This window comes from Carettochelys insculpta, chromosome 21 (assembly GCF_033958435.1).
Source record: "Carettochelys insculpta isolate YL-2023 chromosome 21, ASM3395843v1, whole genome shotgun sequence".
Taxonomy (NCBI): domain Eukaryota; kingdom Metazoa; phylum Chordata; order Testudines; family Carettochelyidae; genus Carettochelys; species Carettochelys insculpta.
The window spans coordinates 168,848-182,991 of NC_134157.1; the positions used below are offsets into that span (position 1 = coordinate 168,848).

General features: G+C 55.8%; 1 non-coding gene across 1 annotated transcript; it reads left to right on the forward strand.

Annotated features, from left to right (window-relative positions):
* Positions 1 to 8,462: 8,462 nt before the first annotated feature.
* Positions 8,463 to 8,535, forward strand: TRNAK-CUU (transfer RNA lysine (anticodon CUU)). The gene has a single exon. It is a non-coding gene; the product is annotated as a tRNA-Lys (tRNA).
* The last annotated feature ends 5,609 nt before the right edge of the window (positions 8,536 to 14,144 follow it).

Consider the following 14,144-nt stretch of genomic DNA (forward strand, 5'->3'; position numbering starts at 1 on the left):
TCAACAAGGGAGCGCAGCTCTTCCCTTCCAGGGTGGGGGTCCCAGCTGATTGTAGGGAGAAAAAGTGGGTCCTGATGTCAAAAGTTTGCTCCTGCCTGATGTAAACCATCAGAACAGCCCTTAGGGGTCACAGAAAAGGATCAGAAAGGCAAGTGGCCTTATAGTGGCCAAAGCCAAGTGCAGCAAAGCCCAACATCCAGGCAGCACTGGGAGTGGAACGTAGGGTCTCCTCTTTACAAGGCACCTGCTTTAACCAGCTAATTCACAGATCCCGTCATCATCAACAACAGCCATGAGCTCAGCGCCCATTGCAGCCCGACGCCTCCCTCACGATTTCCTTCCCTCTTTCCCTGTTCACTGCGGAGTGGCTCAGTTTGTGTAACTGCCTCTGCACCCATCTACTGTGTCATCTCCCCAATCTCTGTGGGCTCTGTTTTTCCTACAGAAACAGTCTGATACTGCAAATACCAGGGGCGTGATTGCTGGTTCATCGTTCATTCTGCAGATCCACCCAAACAGCTGTAACTTCCGTTGTGTAACCTCCTGGAGCACGGTCTCTTGGGGGTATCTTCCTGTATAACTCCTGGATAGGTCCCCATGTGTTTCTCCCACACGGTGTTGTTTGTGAACCGTCCAGTGTGTGAAGTTGGTTTCTTGCTTCAGGACTGTGAAGAGACCTTGGAAAGGTGAATTTGGAAGCAGCACTTAGCTGAGCACTGGCTGTTTGTTCAAACCTGTTTCTTGAGAAGACCTTTGCAGGCTGGCTTGTTGGTCTAGGGGTATGATTCTCCCTTTGGGTGGGAGAGGTCCTGGGTTCAAGTCCCCAACAAGCCCTTCTTCTGCCTTTCTCTGACAACTTACCCAGCCAGTTGGAGCCCCAAATCCTCCCACCCCTCTTTCTTCTTCCTTTGCTCAGTGCAATGGATCAGATGCTTGCCACTGGATGGCTCAGCTCTGTCAAGATGAGGCTCTGCCAGTGACTATACCCTTCATGCCAGAGGTCACCTTCACAGCCCTGAGCAGAGGCACAAACAGGGCACATCTCCACTACTCCCTCCCTTGGGAAGGGGCAGGAAAATGAGGGATTTTGGCAGATGCTAATGAGGCGCTGACATGAATATGCAGAGCCTCATTAGCATAATGGAGGACATGCAGTTTGTGAAAGTGCCGCTTTGGATGTGCACGCTGCACACGCAGACTGGGGCCCCCAGGCTCCCAAAGCCCTTCTTCACAAACAGCTGCTGCCAGCACTGGAAGCTCCCGAGAAGCGGAACCTTCATTTGAGCACTTGGAGCTCTGTAGAAGTGTCGGGGGGGGTCACTGCTTTGCTCACTGGGCCCCGTTCCCTCCACGCTCCTCGCTCAGCATCCTCCCGCTGAGGCCCCACCTGTGCTCTCCCCTCACTCCCGGTTCACCTCCTCCCATCCCTGCTCTGCCTCTTCCACTGCAGTCTGCCTGCTGCTCTCACCTCTGCTCCCACCGGCCCACCCATCTGCTGCTGTCTCCCCTATTCCCCCCAGGCCTCCCCACCGGCTGCTCATGGCTGTCCCTGCCCTACTCCAGCGGCTGCCCAATGCCCAGGGAAGCCCCAACATTACATGGCGAAGGACCCCTGTTTAGCCTCTCCCTTAGCCTGAGCTGGACACAGCTATGTCTCCCTTTGTAGTGTGGGCTGGAGAGCCTGGCCTGTTAGGGAGCATTTGGGTGGACGGTGGAGGCAGCGAGAATGACAAGCATCAGCTCAACCCCTTGGGGAAAAGGGTCAAGCAGAGAACCCTGCCCTGAGCCTCTTCTCCAGGCACTGGGGAAGGTGACTTGCCAGGCTGGGTCCAAGTCCTTTTCAGACCCGGGTGTGAGACGTAGATGGGGGGAAGAGGTTCACAGGGCCCGGACATGCTGGGTCCTCCTCTCACCTGCTCCCTACAAGCTACTCAGCCTTTTTTTCCCCCTCCAGACTCTCATTTGTCACCTCAGGGACGACAAGCCACAGATGACGGTTGGCCAGCATGGGATGGGAAATACCCACCTTAGCATTAGTAACACCCCACCCTTCCCAAGTGAATTGGAGTGAAACTCCCAAGGGGCCCTTTGGAAAGGAGCCCTGGGCAGCTGCAGGGACATTGTGGCCTCTGGAATGAGATGTGGGTCAGGACAACTATATACAGGCGGGGGAACTGGCTCAAACAGCAGAGCAGGAAAGGTTCACGTGTAAGTGAGGCGATGCTGGTGGTGTGACAGTTTTGTGTCTTGTTTGTGTCGTGACAAACCCCAGGTGGTCATTCCTTAGCCCTGCCTCTCTGGCAATGAAGCCCTGAGACATCCAAAGCTGGGCTCATTTGCATGTACATGGGGCAGCAGCCCCCTCCCCTGCCTGAGCAGGCCTGTGTCTGGTGGGGTCAGGAGGGGCTTGCTGCTCCCAGCCTTTGTAACGTGGCCACCGGTGAGGATGAGAAGAGATCATGATCGAATCTGTAGCAATGATCTCCTGAGCTTCCTTCCCCACCCACCGATCCCTGAACCTGCTCGTCACACCCACTGACACATGGCTGGACACCCACACCCACACGGCCACACAGACCCCTGCCCTGCTCTGGCTCACGCCAGCCTGTCTGGCTGCCTCCAGCCTGGGCTGAGCTCAGGGGACGGCTGGGTGAGCTGCCCTCCAGCTGTGACAGCATCGGGCCCCTCCCACCAGTCTGCTCCCTCGCTCAGTGCATCCCAGGGAGCCGAGTCCTTGTGCCCGGCCGTGGCACTCTCTGCCAGCCAGCCAGCCTGTGTGGAGGAGCCTGGGGGGGTGGGGTCCAATGGCTGGTGCTTTCGAGTTGGGTCAGGAGGAAAGTAACGAACCTTCCCGCACCAGAGCACTGACTGGAGAGCGCAGGGCACAAGCCCACCGCGCCTCACACGCAGCAGGCGCTGTCGCCAGGGGAGCTCTGCCACAGCGCTCTTGTCTCCAGCACTTCTGCCTCTGCCAGGGACAGGGGGCTGGGGCCCAGCAGCTGTCAGCCTTCAATTCTTGCTGCCTGTGCACGGGGCTGGGTCAGTATCACTGCACTGCTCAGGAGTGGGGATAATATTTACACCCCGAGTCATGGAGTGACACCACCACATTTTCTAGCCCAGACCTGGCCGAAGAGTCACCCCCGCTTGGGAGTAAAATGTCTCCAGCTCCTCTGCCAGACAGGGTCCGAACACCAGCAGAGCTGGGCAGGCCCAGGCGGGGCTGGTAGGAGTCAGGTGGGGGCAGACAGCAAAAGCCTCAGGGAGGCAGGCACCAGGGCTTAGCTGGGTAAAGCACCTGCCTAGCGCACAGGAGATCCTGGGCTCAGCTCCCAGTGGCGCCTGGGGACTGGCCGTCTGGGGCAGCTGGTGTTGCCCACTGCCCAAAGACAGGCCTGGAAATTTGGTCTGACCCCAATGGAGGTTATGTGCAGTGATAACACCTGCTGAGGGGTCAGGACTCCAGCACCCCACAGACAATCCTGTCCCTGTGGGAAAGGGGTAGGTCTGAGCTCTCGCAGCAAACGGCACATGGAGGCTGCCTGACTGTGGGCGGCTCCTCCAGTGAGGCCAAGGCCCTGCTTTGTGTGTGTCAGAAAATGACCCCCCCCGCAGAATGGGCCAGTGTCTCGGCTCCACAGCAGCCAGCCCCAGGGAGAAATGCCGGGGGGTCCAGGGTAACACTTCACTCTGCCTGGGCCATTGTCACCAGCTAAACTCCCCCTGCACCATGTTGGATTCTAGTGCCCTGTACTCAGGCTGGCCTGAGTGACACATGGCCATGTCCCAGCCCCACAGCCCCAGCCCTGGCACCTGATTCAGCTGGCACAGCCCGGTCAGGGTGTCTGGGTGCAGTGTGGCCATGTGGTGACATTAGGGCTGCACTGCCATTAGCACACCCAGGCACCGGGCTCAGAGCTGGGGCAGCTGATTCCGGCCTGGGCTGCAGGGCTGTAAAATGCCAGGGGAGACATTTGGCTTGAGCCCAGCCTCTGACACCCCCCGCGGGGGGAGGGTCTGTGAGCCCAGGCTCCAGCCACAGCTCCAATGTCCCACTGCAGAGTTTAGCTCCATGGCATTTGCCCCCATGAGCCCAGGCAGATGCCCCAGGGCAGCTCTTCTGCTGAGTGTGAGCCCTGCTGTGTCTGCTCCACACGGGGAGCTGGGGCTGGGATATGGTCCCAGGGGATTTGCCTCTTGCCCTGGGATCAGATCTGTGGCTCCCAGGAGGAGTTGGCAGCTGGCAGAGGGGGAATCCAGGCCGCCTGAATTGGAAAGCCTCTGGGCTGCTGTAATAAGAATGGAAGTGAGTTGATGCCACCGGCTCATGTAGACAAGCTCTGCAATGCAGCAAGGGACTTTCTGGGGTGCAGCTCACAGCACTGAGGCACATGCCCCAAGTCCCAGCTTCTTGCTCCAGGGACAGGCTGTTGCAATGGGCAGCCCTGGCTCACACAGGGCCAGGTGGATCTTTGAGCTTGGGCCATGTGCACCCAGAATGTGTGGCAATTTGAGCAGGGTGCTGTTGGCCATGCCGCCATCCTGCGACCGTGCTGTGGCTGGGCAGTTGCGGCTCGGGGTCCCCTGGGGATGTGTGGGCTCCAGGTCATGTCTGCTGCCAACGCCCTGTGGCACGGAGGTGTGTCCCCTGTAGGGTATGTACCTGACCCTGCTGAGCATCCCACCCCATCAGACGAATGAGGTCGCACCACCCTTAACATCTCTGAACTAATTTGTGTAGCACAGCCAGACACTTAGACACTTGAATGTCTCTGAAGAGGATTTCCAGAGTTCCACAACAACCTCTGCAGAAGTGCTGGGGACCATGATTGGCTGGGGCAGTGGTGTCCTGTGTTTATGACTTCCCTGATTCCTAGAGCTTTGAGGCCAGCAGAACTGGGGAGGAAACGGAGGGCAAAGAAAACCACTGGAGCTGCTGTGGAGGGCAGGTGCCACTTGGCAGTGTGCTCCTGCTGCCCCTTCCTGGGGTAGCGTGCGGTGCAGTGAGAGCTTATGGGGGGCTGCCTTTGTGTTTTGGGAAGCTGGGTCCAGGCAAGCCCCAGCCTCCCCTGGTCCAGACCCACTTGGAAGCCTGTCCCTTTTGTAGAGATGGTGACTATTAAGCCTTCCTCTGCCTCATGGGCTGGAGACCCTGCCCCGGTGGGGTGTATTTGGACAGCAAGAATTTTGTCCGTCAGGTCAACACAATGAGGACTGGACAAGAACCTTGTGATCAACATCATCTCCTGGGATGGGGAAAGGCTGGTCAGGCTGTGCCCAGGGCCCAAGTGCTTCTCAGTCAGGTGAATCAGTGATAGAATCATAGGACACTAGGACTGGAAGGGACTTTGAGAGGCCATCGAGTCCAGCCCCCTGCCCCAATGGCAGGACCAAGTACCATCTAAACCACCCCTGACAGACAGCTCTGTAACCTGTTCTTAAATATCTCCAGAGATGGAGAATCCACAACCTGCCCAGGAAATTTATTCCAGTGTTTGACCACCCTGACAGTTAGGAACTTTTTCCTAATGTCCAGCCTAAACCTCCCCTGCTGCAGCTTAAGACCATTGCCTCTTGTTCTATCCTCAGAGGCCAAGAGGAGCAAGTTTTCTCTCTCCTCCTTATGACACCCTATGAAGTAAGTAGCCAAGCGAGGGGAGGGATGGAGATGGCCAAAGCCCCTTTCCAACAGGCTGGCCAGCCTCACCACATGTGCGTGCTGGTGTCTCCTCCTATCAGAGCTCCAGATTGCTCTCTGCCAGCTAAATATCCGGTGGCAGGGCCATCCTTACCCATATGCTGACTGCACTGCTGCATAGGACACCTCAGCATTTCCCGTTTCATTCCATTCATTGCAACGGCAGCTGGGCACCTGAGTCCCCAGTCTCAGCCCTGTGTTCCTTCTGTGCTGTGTGGGCCATGCTGGCAGGGAACAGAGAGGCCCTGGGGATGCCAGACCTGATGTACAGGGTCAGGGAGTCTGCTTAGACAGCCCTTTGCCTCCAGCAAACCCTCCAGGGGCTGCAGTGCATTGGGTAGCTGCAGTATCCCTTGTGCAGCAGTGTAGATTGGGGCATATCAAACTCTGGTGCAGCCATGGGGTGGCACAGTGGGGCTAAAGCAGGTTCACCTCCCACTAGCAGCAGCTCCTGGGGGTGAGGGGAAAGTGGCTCCATGCACTCCCTGTCATTCGTAGGCACCACACACCACTTCCTATTGGCTGCGGTTCCCCCTTCCTGGCCAATGGGAAACGCAGGGGCAATTCCTGCAGTCAAGGGCAGATATGAGTTCCCCCTTCAGTGCCTCCCCCGGGGCTGCAGAGGATGTGCCGGCCACTAAAGAGAATACTTGACACTCCAAGGCTAAGGAACAGGGCATAGAAATTCAAAAGTCTTAAGAAGTGAAGCAGGGCCAGGGCCAGTGGGAGTCACAGACTCATAGGGCTCTAGAATTGAAGAGACCTGAAGTGGTCATCAAGTCTAGACCCCTTCCCTCATGGCAGGGCCAAGCACCATCTATCGTGGGGTGAGCAAACCTCAGGGGGCATGAAATTTCATAAGGGGGGCACAGCCCAGTTACCTGCTGGGTCTCAGGCTCATCCGTCTAATGAGAAATGATGAAATCTGTTACTGTTTCTATGTCTGTGTCATCACATTTATACACTGATGAATAAAGTTCTTCTATTTTACAGACTTCTTTTCTTTCACACACCCAAATGGGCGTTTAAACCTGTGAACATCACTGAAATTTCTGTAGGTTCTGATCACATTCGAGAGGTTGTGGGGTAGCTCCTAATTTCAGAGATGAAAAGTGGGGACCAAAGTAAAAAGTTTCCTTATCCCTGATCTAGATATTCCCCGTTGGATATTTATCCAACTTCTAAAATATCTCCAAAGATGGAGATTTTGCCTTTACCCAAGGCATTTTATTCCAGTGCTTAACTGCCCTGATAGGAAATATTTCCTAATGTATCAACCGAAATCTCCCTTGGTGCAATTAAAGGGGAATTCAATTTAATTAAAGTTAAAGGGAAGGAATTTTATGACATGTAGTTGCATTCCCAATTAGATAGATAGATTGATGGATTTTTGGTGTCTATCTCTCTATCTATCTATTGGTAATTACTCTGGACCGATTAGGAATTGTAGAACTCACTGCTCAAAGAATTCAATTTCAGCTTGAGAGAGAAATAAAACTGTGAAATGTACAGACCTGAACACAGAGTTGTTCTGCATGTGAATTATGATGCAGACCCACAAGAGTGGACTTTGGGTCCTTTCCCTTCCGGTCACTGCATTAAAGTCCTCCAGATGCCCCAGGGGCATGAGGCTTTCTGTAGCCCTGGGCACCTTCCAGTGCAGACCAAGTGCCTGTCTGGTGTGCACTCTGGTGCCCTGCTCCCGACTGCGCCATACAGGAGGCCTGTGATGTGCAAGGAGGTCAGACGAGGTGATCTCTGCAAACAGCCTGTGGCACAGAGCAGCCTCTGGTGTTCCCACGCGCAGCCGAGTTGAGCCCCAGAATGTCCCTGAGTGATTGGGGGTGACACAGGGGTGGGAGCTCAGCCATGCAAAGGGGCTGCCAGGGGCAGGACATGAACCCTGCAGGGTACAGGTAGGTGTGGTAGTGACATCACAAGGGCCTCTTACAGCACCTCAGCTGATTGGTTAAAAGAAGTTGGAAGGTGATGACCTCACAGAGAGGCCATGACAACAGCCACGCGGGACAGGCTGCAGGGCAGGTGACATCTCAGACACCCCCGGGGCTTTGCCGCAGGGACTCTCCTTCCTCAGCTCTGCCCACGGGGCTGGAGAGGAATCAGGGTGAGGAAAACGAGCATGAGGAGGAGCCACTTTGTCCCCTTCTCCTGCCCCATAACTTACTGCGCTGGGCGACCGACGTTCATCTGGGGCAGGTCAGAGCCTGATCCAGCTGGTGCTGGGCACATTGAAGGCAGGAAACACTCGGTTAGGGTTCTGCCCTCCCCAGTGGAACTGAAGGGTGAGTGAATCAGGTCCCCCTTTCTACTCCCTTCGCCCAGCGTTGTAAAGCACAAACGCCTGTGAGCCACTAATGCCCCTTCCTCTGGAGAGTCACTAACAGGCAATTTCCCACGGAAAACTCTCTTCAACTGCGTGTTCTCTCTGTATGAAAAAGAAACGTGTTCGACTGCCTGCACCGGCTCTGCGCTGGGGTAAACGGTGTCAGCGTTAATTTGTTGTGCAGAAATGGCCATAGGTGTGTGAGGTGTTCGGGAGAGCTCGCAGCAGCAGTGAGAGGCTTGGCCAAGATTCACTCCAACCATCTGTTTTCTTCGCATCTCACCTCCGGCAGCCCAAAGAACAGAGACTGGAGTCTGGCCCTTGTGAGCACTTTGCCACGCACATTTGACTGAGTCAGGTGACATGCACATTTGACTCCTTCTCCTCTGTGATAGGAGATGGTAAGCTTCCATCTTTCTGGCCTGGCTAACTCAGTTGGTAGAGCATGAGACTCTTAATCTCAGGGTCATGGGTTCAAGCCCCATACTGGGCGCTTTCCTTCTTGCACTCATGCTCTCAGCTGATTGAGCAGTTCTCTAACAGCTGTCCCTGACGTCCTGGTCTAAGGCAGGAAATGTGTGTTCTTGTTCTGGTCTCTTCTGCAAACTGGTATTTCATCATCTTCAGAGAGTGGAAGAGGATTTTCTTCTCTTCGTCTCTATTCCCACCTGCACAAGGCGGAGAGAAGAAATCCTCTCCCCAGCTGCCTGTCCCTCTTCAGTGCTCGGTAGCTTCCCATCTTTCTGCATTGGCTCCAGGTGGGCACTGGGTGTACAAATCAGCTCCAACTGTCCAGGGGATGGTGAGGAAATGAGGAGCTCTTGTTATTCACTTACATAAGGACAAGAGATTGCGGGTTCAAAAGTGTGATGGGAAAAGTGTTATTGGACAGGGGCAGTGATGGTTTGTGTTCAATGGAGGGATGGAGATTTCTGCTTGGAATGTTCTGATTCTTCACTCCTGCCGCCCGTCTCGCCAGGGCAGTGGAAAGGTGAGTGTCAGTCACTAGATGGCTCTCACATGGAAAGGGCACATGGGGCAATTTGTAGTTATTGGGAAAGAACACAAAAGGTGCATCTACACGAGAAAGCGAGATGGAAGTAGCAAGCACAACTTCGAAATAGCATGTGCCACATCTCCACATGAGACACGCTACTTCAAAGCTGCAATCGATGTTAGCCAGTGTGATGTCAAAGCTGCAGCTCCTATCAGAAGATGGGAACAGAGCCCTACGTCGACATCTGACATCGAAGTAGGACGTGTGTAGACATTCCACGTCCCTCTACTTCGAAATAGTGGGGTCCGCAATGGCAGCACTCGGCTGTTAGGAGCACTTCCTGGACTGACTCTGAGCTCCGTGACCTCTGGGGCTCTGAGTGAGGAGAAGGTGCTCCACGTAATGGGGAGCAAGCAGCAGAACGCAGACGTGTTCCCCAGCTGGCCAAGAGCCTGACCACCCGCGGTCACCCTGTCCGCACCCCTCACCGTATCAGGAGTAAGGTCAAGGAGTTGCAGCAGGGTTACGCCTGGGCGCAGGACTCGGCCAGCTGGTGTGGGGCTGTTCCCACCACTTGCCCCTATTACTGCGAGCTCATCGCCATCCTGGGCCCCAGCAACACCTCCTCTCCCCGGCCTTCCTTGATGCCATGGCTGAGGAGACACAGCAGGACGTGGAGCCTGAGTCTGGACCGGAGCCCAGCCCCACACCCCCAGGGCCAGAGCAGGAACCAGTCACTCCACCGTCCAAGTGGTCCAACAATGAGGCTGAGCTTGTGCTGGACATCTCCTCCTACAGCTCCAGCCAGGCATCTGCCCAACGGGCGTTCCCTGACCATGGGGGTGGACTGTCAGGCACGTACCCCACAGGGCACACACACCCCCCCAGGGCATGACCCTGGCATGCCTGGGCCTAGCAGACGACAGCTCACGGATTAGGCCACGGCCACCAGTGCCCATCAGCACCCACACCCTTGGGCAGTCCCATGCGCCCCTGTCCCCCCATGTAAATAGTTAGTATATATCGTTTCCCCCCATGTCCATACTGAGTTATGATGGTGTTTGTTATGTTCCATACTCAGCGGTGAGGTTTTTGGTTGTTTAACAAGGAATCAATTTTATTTTCACACACACCCGTGTTACATGTGGGGGCAGTGAGCGGGTGGTGGGGGCAATGTGCATGTGGTGGGGCTGGTGTGTGGGTGATGGGGACAGTGAGCGGGTGGTGGGGGTGGTCAGTGGGTGGTGGGGGCGGTGTGCAGGAGGTGGGGCTGGTGTGTGGGTGGTGGGGACAGTGAGCGGGTGATGGGGTTGGTCAGTGGGTGGTGGGGGCAGTGTGCATGTGGTGGGGCTGGTGTGTGGGTGATGGGGACAGTGAGTGGGTGGTGGGGATGGTCAGTGGGTGGTGGGGGCAGTGTGCATGTGGTGGGGTGGCGTGTGGGTGATGGGGACAGTGAGTGGGTGGTGGGGATGGTCAGTGGGTGGTGGGGGCGGTGTGCAGGCGGTGGTGTGAGTGTGCAGGGGATACACCAGGGATGGCCTGGGTGGTGCTCACTGGGACCACCCCAGTCAAAGTACTCCCATAGGGCCTCCCAGACATGGACCCACTCTTGGTGGGCCTGATGGCTCCGGGCAGCAGCCCAGCTCACCTGTCCTCCTTCGGGCACCCGGAGGTGCATCTGTTGGTACTGACACATCCATGGGATGGCTCCAATGCCACAGAGCACCTCAGGACAGCTGAAGAAGAAGGGAGGACCATGACTACATGTGGCCAGAGGACTTCCATAAAGAGCCCCCCGACCTAGCTTCTCCCCTCCACCAAACGCACCCCAAAAGCAGCATGCATGCTGAGGCCAGCATCACAAGGTGGAACAAAATCAGCCAATCTCCAAGTGGGGCTTCTTTACTGCAGGGCTCCTTTTAGCAGTGGGATAGGAGATGTGTCCCAAAGAGGCATCCCCAGCTGCTGAGAAGCACAGAAGAACTCAGGGCTTGCCCAGGGTGGCACAGTTGAATGGAGACCTGCCTCAGGGCCTGTAGCTGCTGCTGTGGAAGGACCTATTGAAGTTGGGGCAGAGAAACATTCTTTCCCCTGGGCAAGTATCTGCTCTTTTCCCAGATGTGCACTGCCCAGTCCAGGAGCTGGGAGAGACCAGAGCCCCTGATTCAGCCTTGGGAACAGGCCCTTCCTCAGAGGCAGCTGCCCATGTCACTGGCTGCAGCTAAACCAGGGCTGCCCTCACCTGGCCCCCATGTCTGGCTGGGTACTGCACCCCTGCACCCTGGCAGTGTTTGTGTCTCTGCTCTCCCTGGGCAGCAGCACTGCAGGGGAGTGAGGTGAACACAGCACTGCTGGGCTGACACTGGAGAAAGGCTGGGGTCTGTGAGGCAAATGAAATCATCCCACCCCTTGCAGCCATAGCTCAGCTCAGCCTCACACAGATGGCCTGTACTTGGATTCTGCCCAGCACAGGAGCTGGGAGGCAGCAGGCTCAGCTGTAGTGGAAGTAGCATCACACAATAGGACTGGAACTCAACAAAGCTCAGCCAGCTGGTGACTGGAAAGGTTCGATAAGAACTGGATTTGCACACGTGCATTCAGAGAACAATGGATTAGCAGTCCGCTGCCTTCACCTCTCAGCCACCTCACCCAACATGCCTGGAACCTTTTTGTATGGCCCAACTTCACCCTGCCAGGAACCTTTCTGCCACTCGCTGGCCGGCCGGGGACACAGGAGGGGCAGGTTTTGCCCAACAGGGCTACGCTCACTCCTGTACCCTGCAGTGCTGCTTCCTGGGGTGAGCAGGGCCCTGTTGTGCCCTGCCCTGGGAGCAGCACAGCCCGGCCATGGTCAGTCTCTGCTCTGGGGCTGGGCCCTGCACCACCTCTCTCCATGTGTCCCTGCTGGGTGGATACAGACCAGGGCCATGGCCGGCCATCGGCAGGGTTTGCAGCCTTTGTGTCTGCTCCTGACATGCTCTGCTCCTTTCCAGCTGCTCCGTTAGCACAGCAACTCCAGCTGGCTTGGCCCCTTCTCTGCCAGGCCAGTCTGTGAGGGAGGGGGCGGATGGGGAGCAGGCTGGGGTGGGAGGCAGGTTCAGGAGCAGGCTGTGGCTGGGAGGGAAGGTGTGGGAGAGGGCAGGGGCACTTGCCTGGCACAGCTTTTGTTGGCTGAGAGGCAAAGACAGCTCTGTGGTTCTTCGCCAGGGACATCAGTGAGGGAAAAGTCTTCAGGTACGTGCAGGGACACGGTTTCTGTGCACGAGCTGCAATGCACCTGCTGGGCTCTCCTGCTGTAGAGCAGGGTCTGGTTCAACTCCTGTCACAGGGGCGTTGGGCTTATCAGAGGGAAAGGTTAAGGCAGAAAGAGACGAGCCCTTGTGGGCATAAGGGTGAGCTCGAAAAACAGAGGCATTGAGGCTTCTGCCTGGTTTTGAAGGAAGGACCTTTTGTGCGTCAGGTAAATGGAATAACGACTACGCTACAGAAGCTTGACCTGCTGCTGTATGGTACCTTGCCCTCCCCTCATTCGCATCCTGAAGCCACTGCTTGCCCTGACACATGCAGATGGGGGCCCTTATAAAAACTGGGGGGAGTCCTTCACCGGCTCAGCTGCTAGAGGAGAGGGAAGCAGCTGCACTCACAACTGGGACTTTCAATTTCAGCTCTTCCAGAACTGAGGTCCTGAGTGGTTATGCAACTAAGACACGCAATATTTAAATCTGCACCTCATTTGCATTTCCTATTGGCCACATTTCCATGCCACTTCCAAAAGGGCTGGGCAGTGTAGTCACAGGCTTCGTGTGTCAATGCTCCACAGGACTTTTTGAAAGAGCTGCAGCTTTTTTGAAAAAAACCTCTCCAGTGCAGACATAGCTGTAGGGAAAAAAGTAGAAAAGCAGAACCAGGCTCCAGCCTAAACATTTGCAACAGGTTATAACAAAGAAATGTGTGTGTGCATAACAGAACACTAGAATTCTTTCAACAACTTCAGAACATAGAAATGTTTAAACACCGGATTTATTCTCTCTCCTCACACGTGCTTTAAAAAAAGTAATTCTCAGCACTATGAAATCGATATCAAAACTTTCTCAGAAGAGCTAATCACTTAGGCCGTGGCTACACTTTCAAAAGGGGCATACTAATGAGCCATTTCAACAGATGTTAATGAAGCTCTGCCATGCATATGCAGCACCTCATTAGAATAATAGTGGTCACATGCGGGGAGTTGAGTTATGGTAGTTCGGGGTGCACGGGGCAGCTGGGGGGGTTACGTTTCAGTGGTTCAGGTGTGTGGGAGGTTTAGGCTTGGGGCTGCAGGGCTGGCGGGGGGGTTAAGTTTTGGCAGTTCGGGGTGCACAGGGTGGGGGGGTTATGTTTCGGTGGTTCAGGTGTATGGGATGTTTAGGTTTGGGGCTGCAGGGCTTGTGGGGGCGTTACGTTTTGGCAGTTCAGGGTGCACGGGGCAGAGGGGTGGTTACGTTTCGGTGGTTCAGGTGTGTCAGAGGTTTAGGTTTGGGGCTGCAGGGCTGGCGGGGGGGTTGAGTTTTGGCAGTTGGGAGTGCACAGGGTAGCAGGGGGGTTACGTTTCAGTGGTTCAGGTGTGTGGGAGGTTTAGGTTTCACTGGTTAATGCACCTTAAGCAAACTCAAAATCCCGCCCCCTTGGCCCTGGCTCACCACACCTGGCCTTGTGCAGTCTCAGTTCAAGCCCTTGCATGGCTCTGGATCACCACCCACCGTGCAGCTCTGACTCACCCCCACTATGTTCAGCTCCAGCTCAATCCTCTGCAGGGCTGCATGGCCCTGGCTCAACTTCACCATCTGCAGCTTTAACCCCCCCAAGCCTTCATCCCGCTACTCCCCTGCCACAGCCCCAAACAACAGCCAGGCTTAATCCACCTCAGCTGCCCCCCAACCCCAGGACTTACCTTTCAAAAGGAGCTCCAGGAGCTCAGATGCTCCTGCTGCTTCCCAGGCTGCAGAAGGGGCCTTCTGCCAGGAAAACAGCCGGTTCCCAGCTGACGCAAACTTCACGTTCTGTGGGGGTGCTGGGAATACAATCCTCGCACAGCTGCAGCGACTGCTGGACTTGCTTAGCCATGT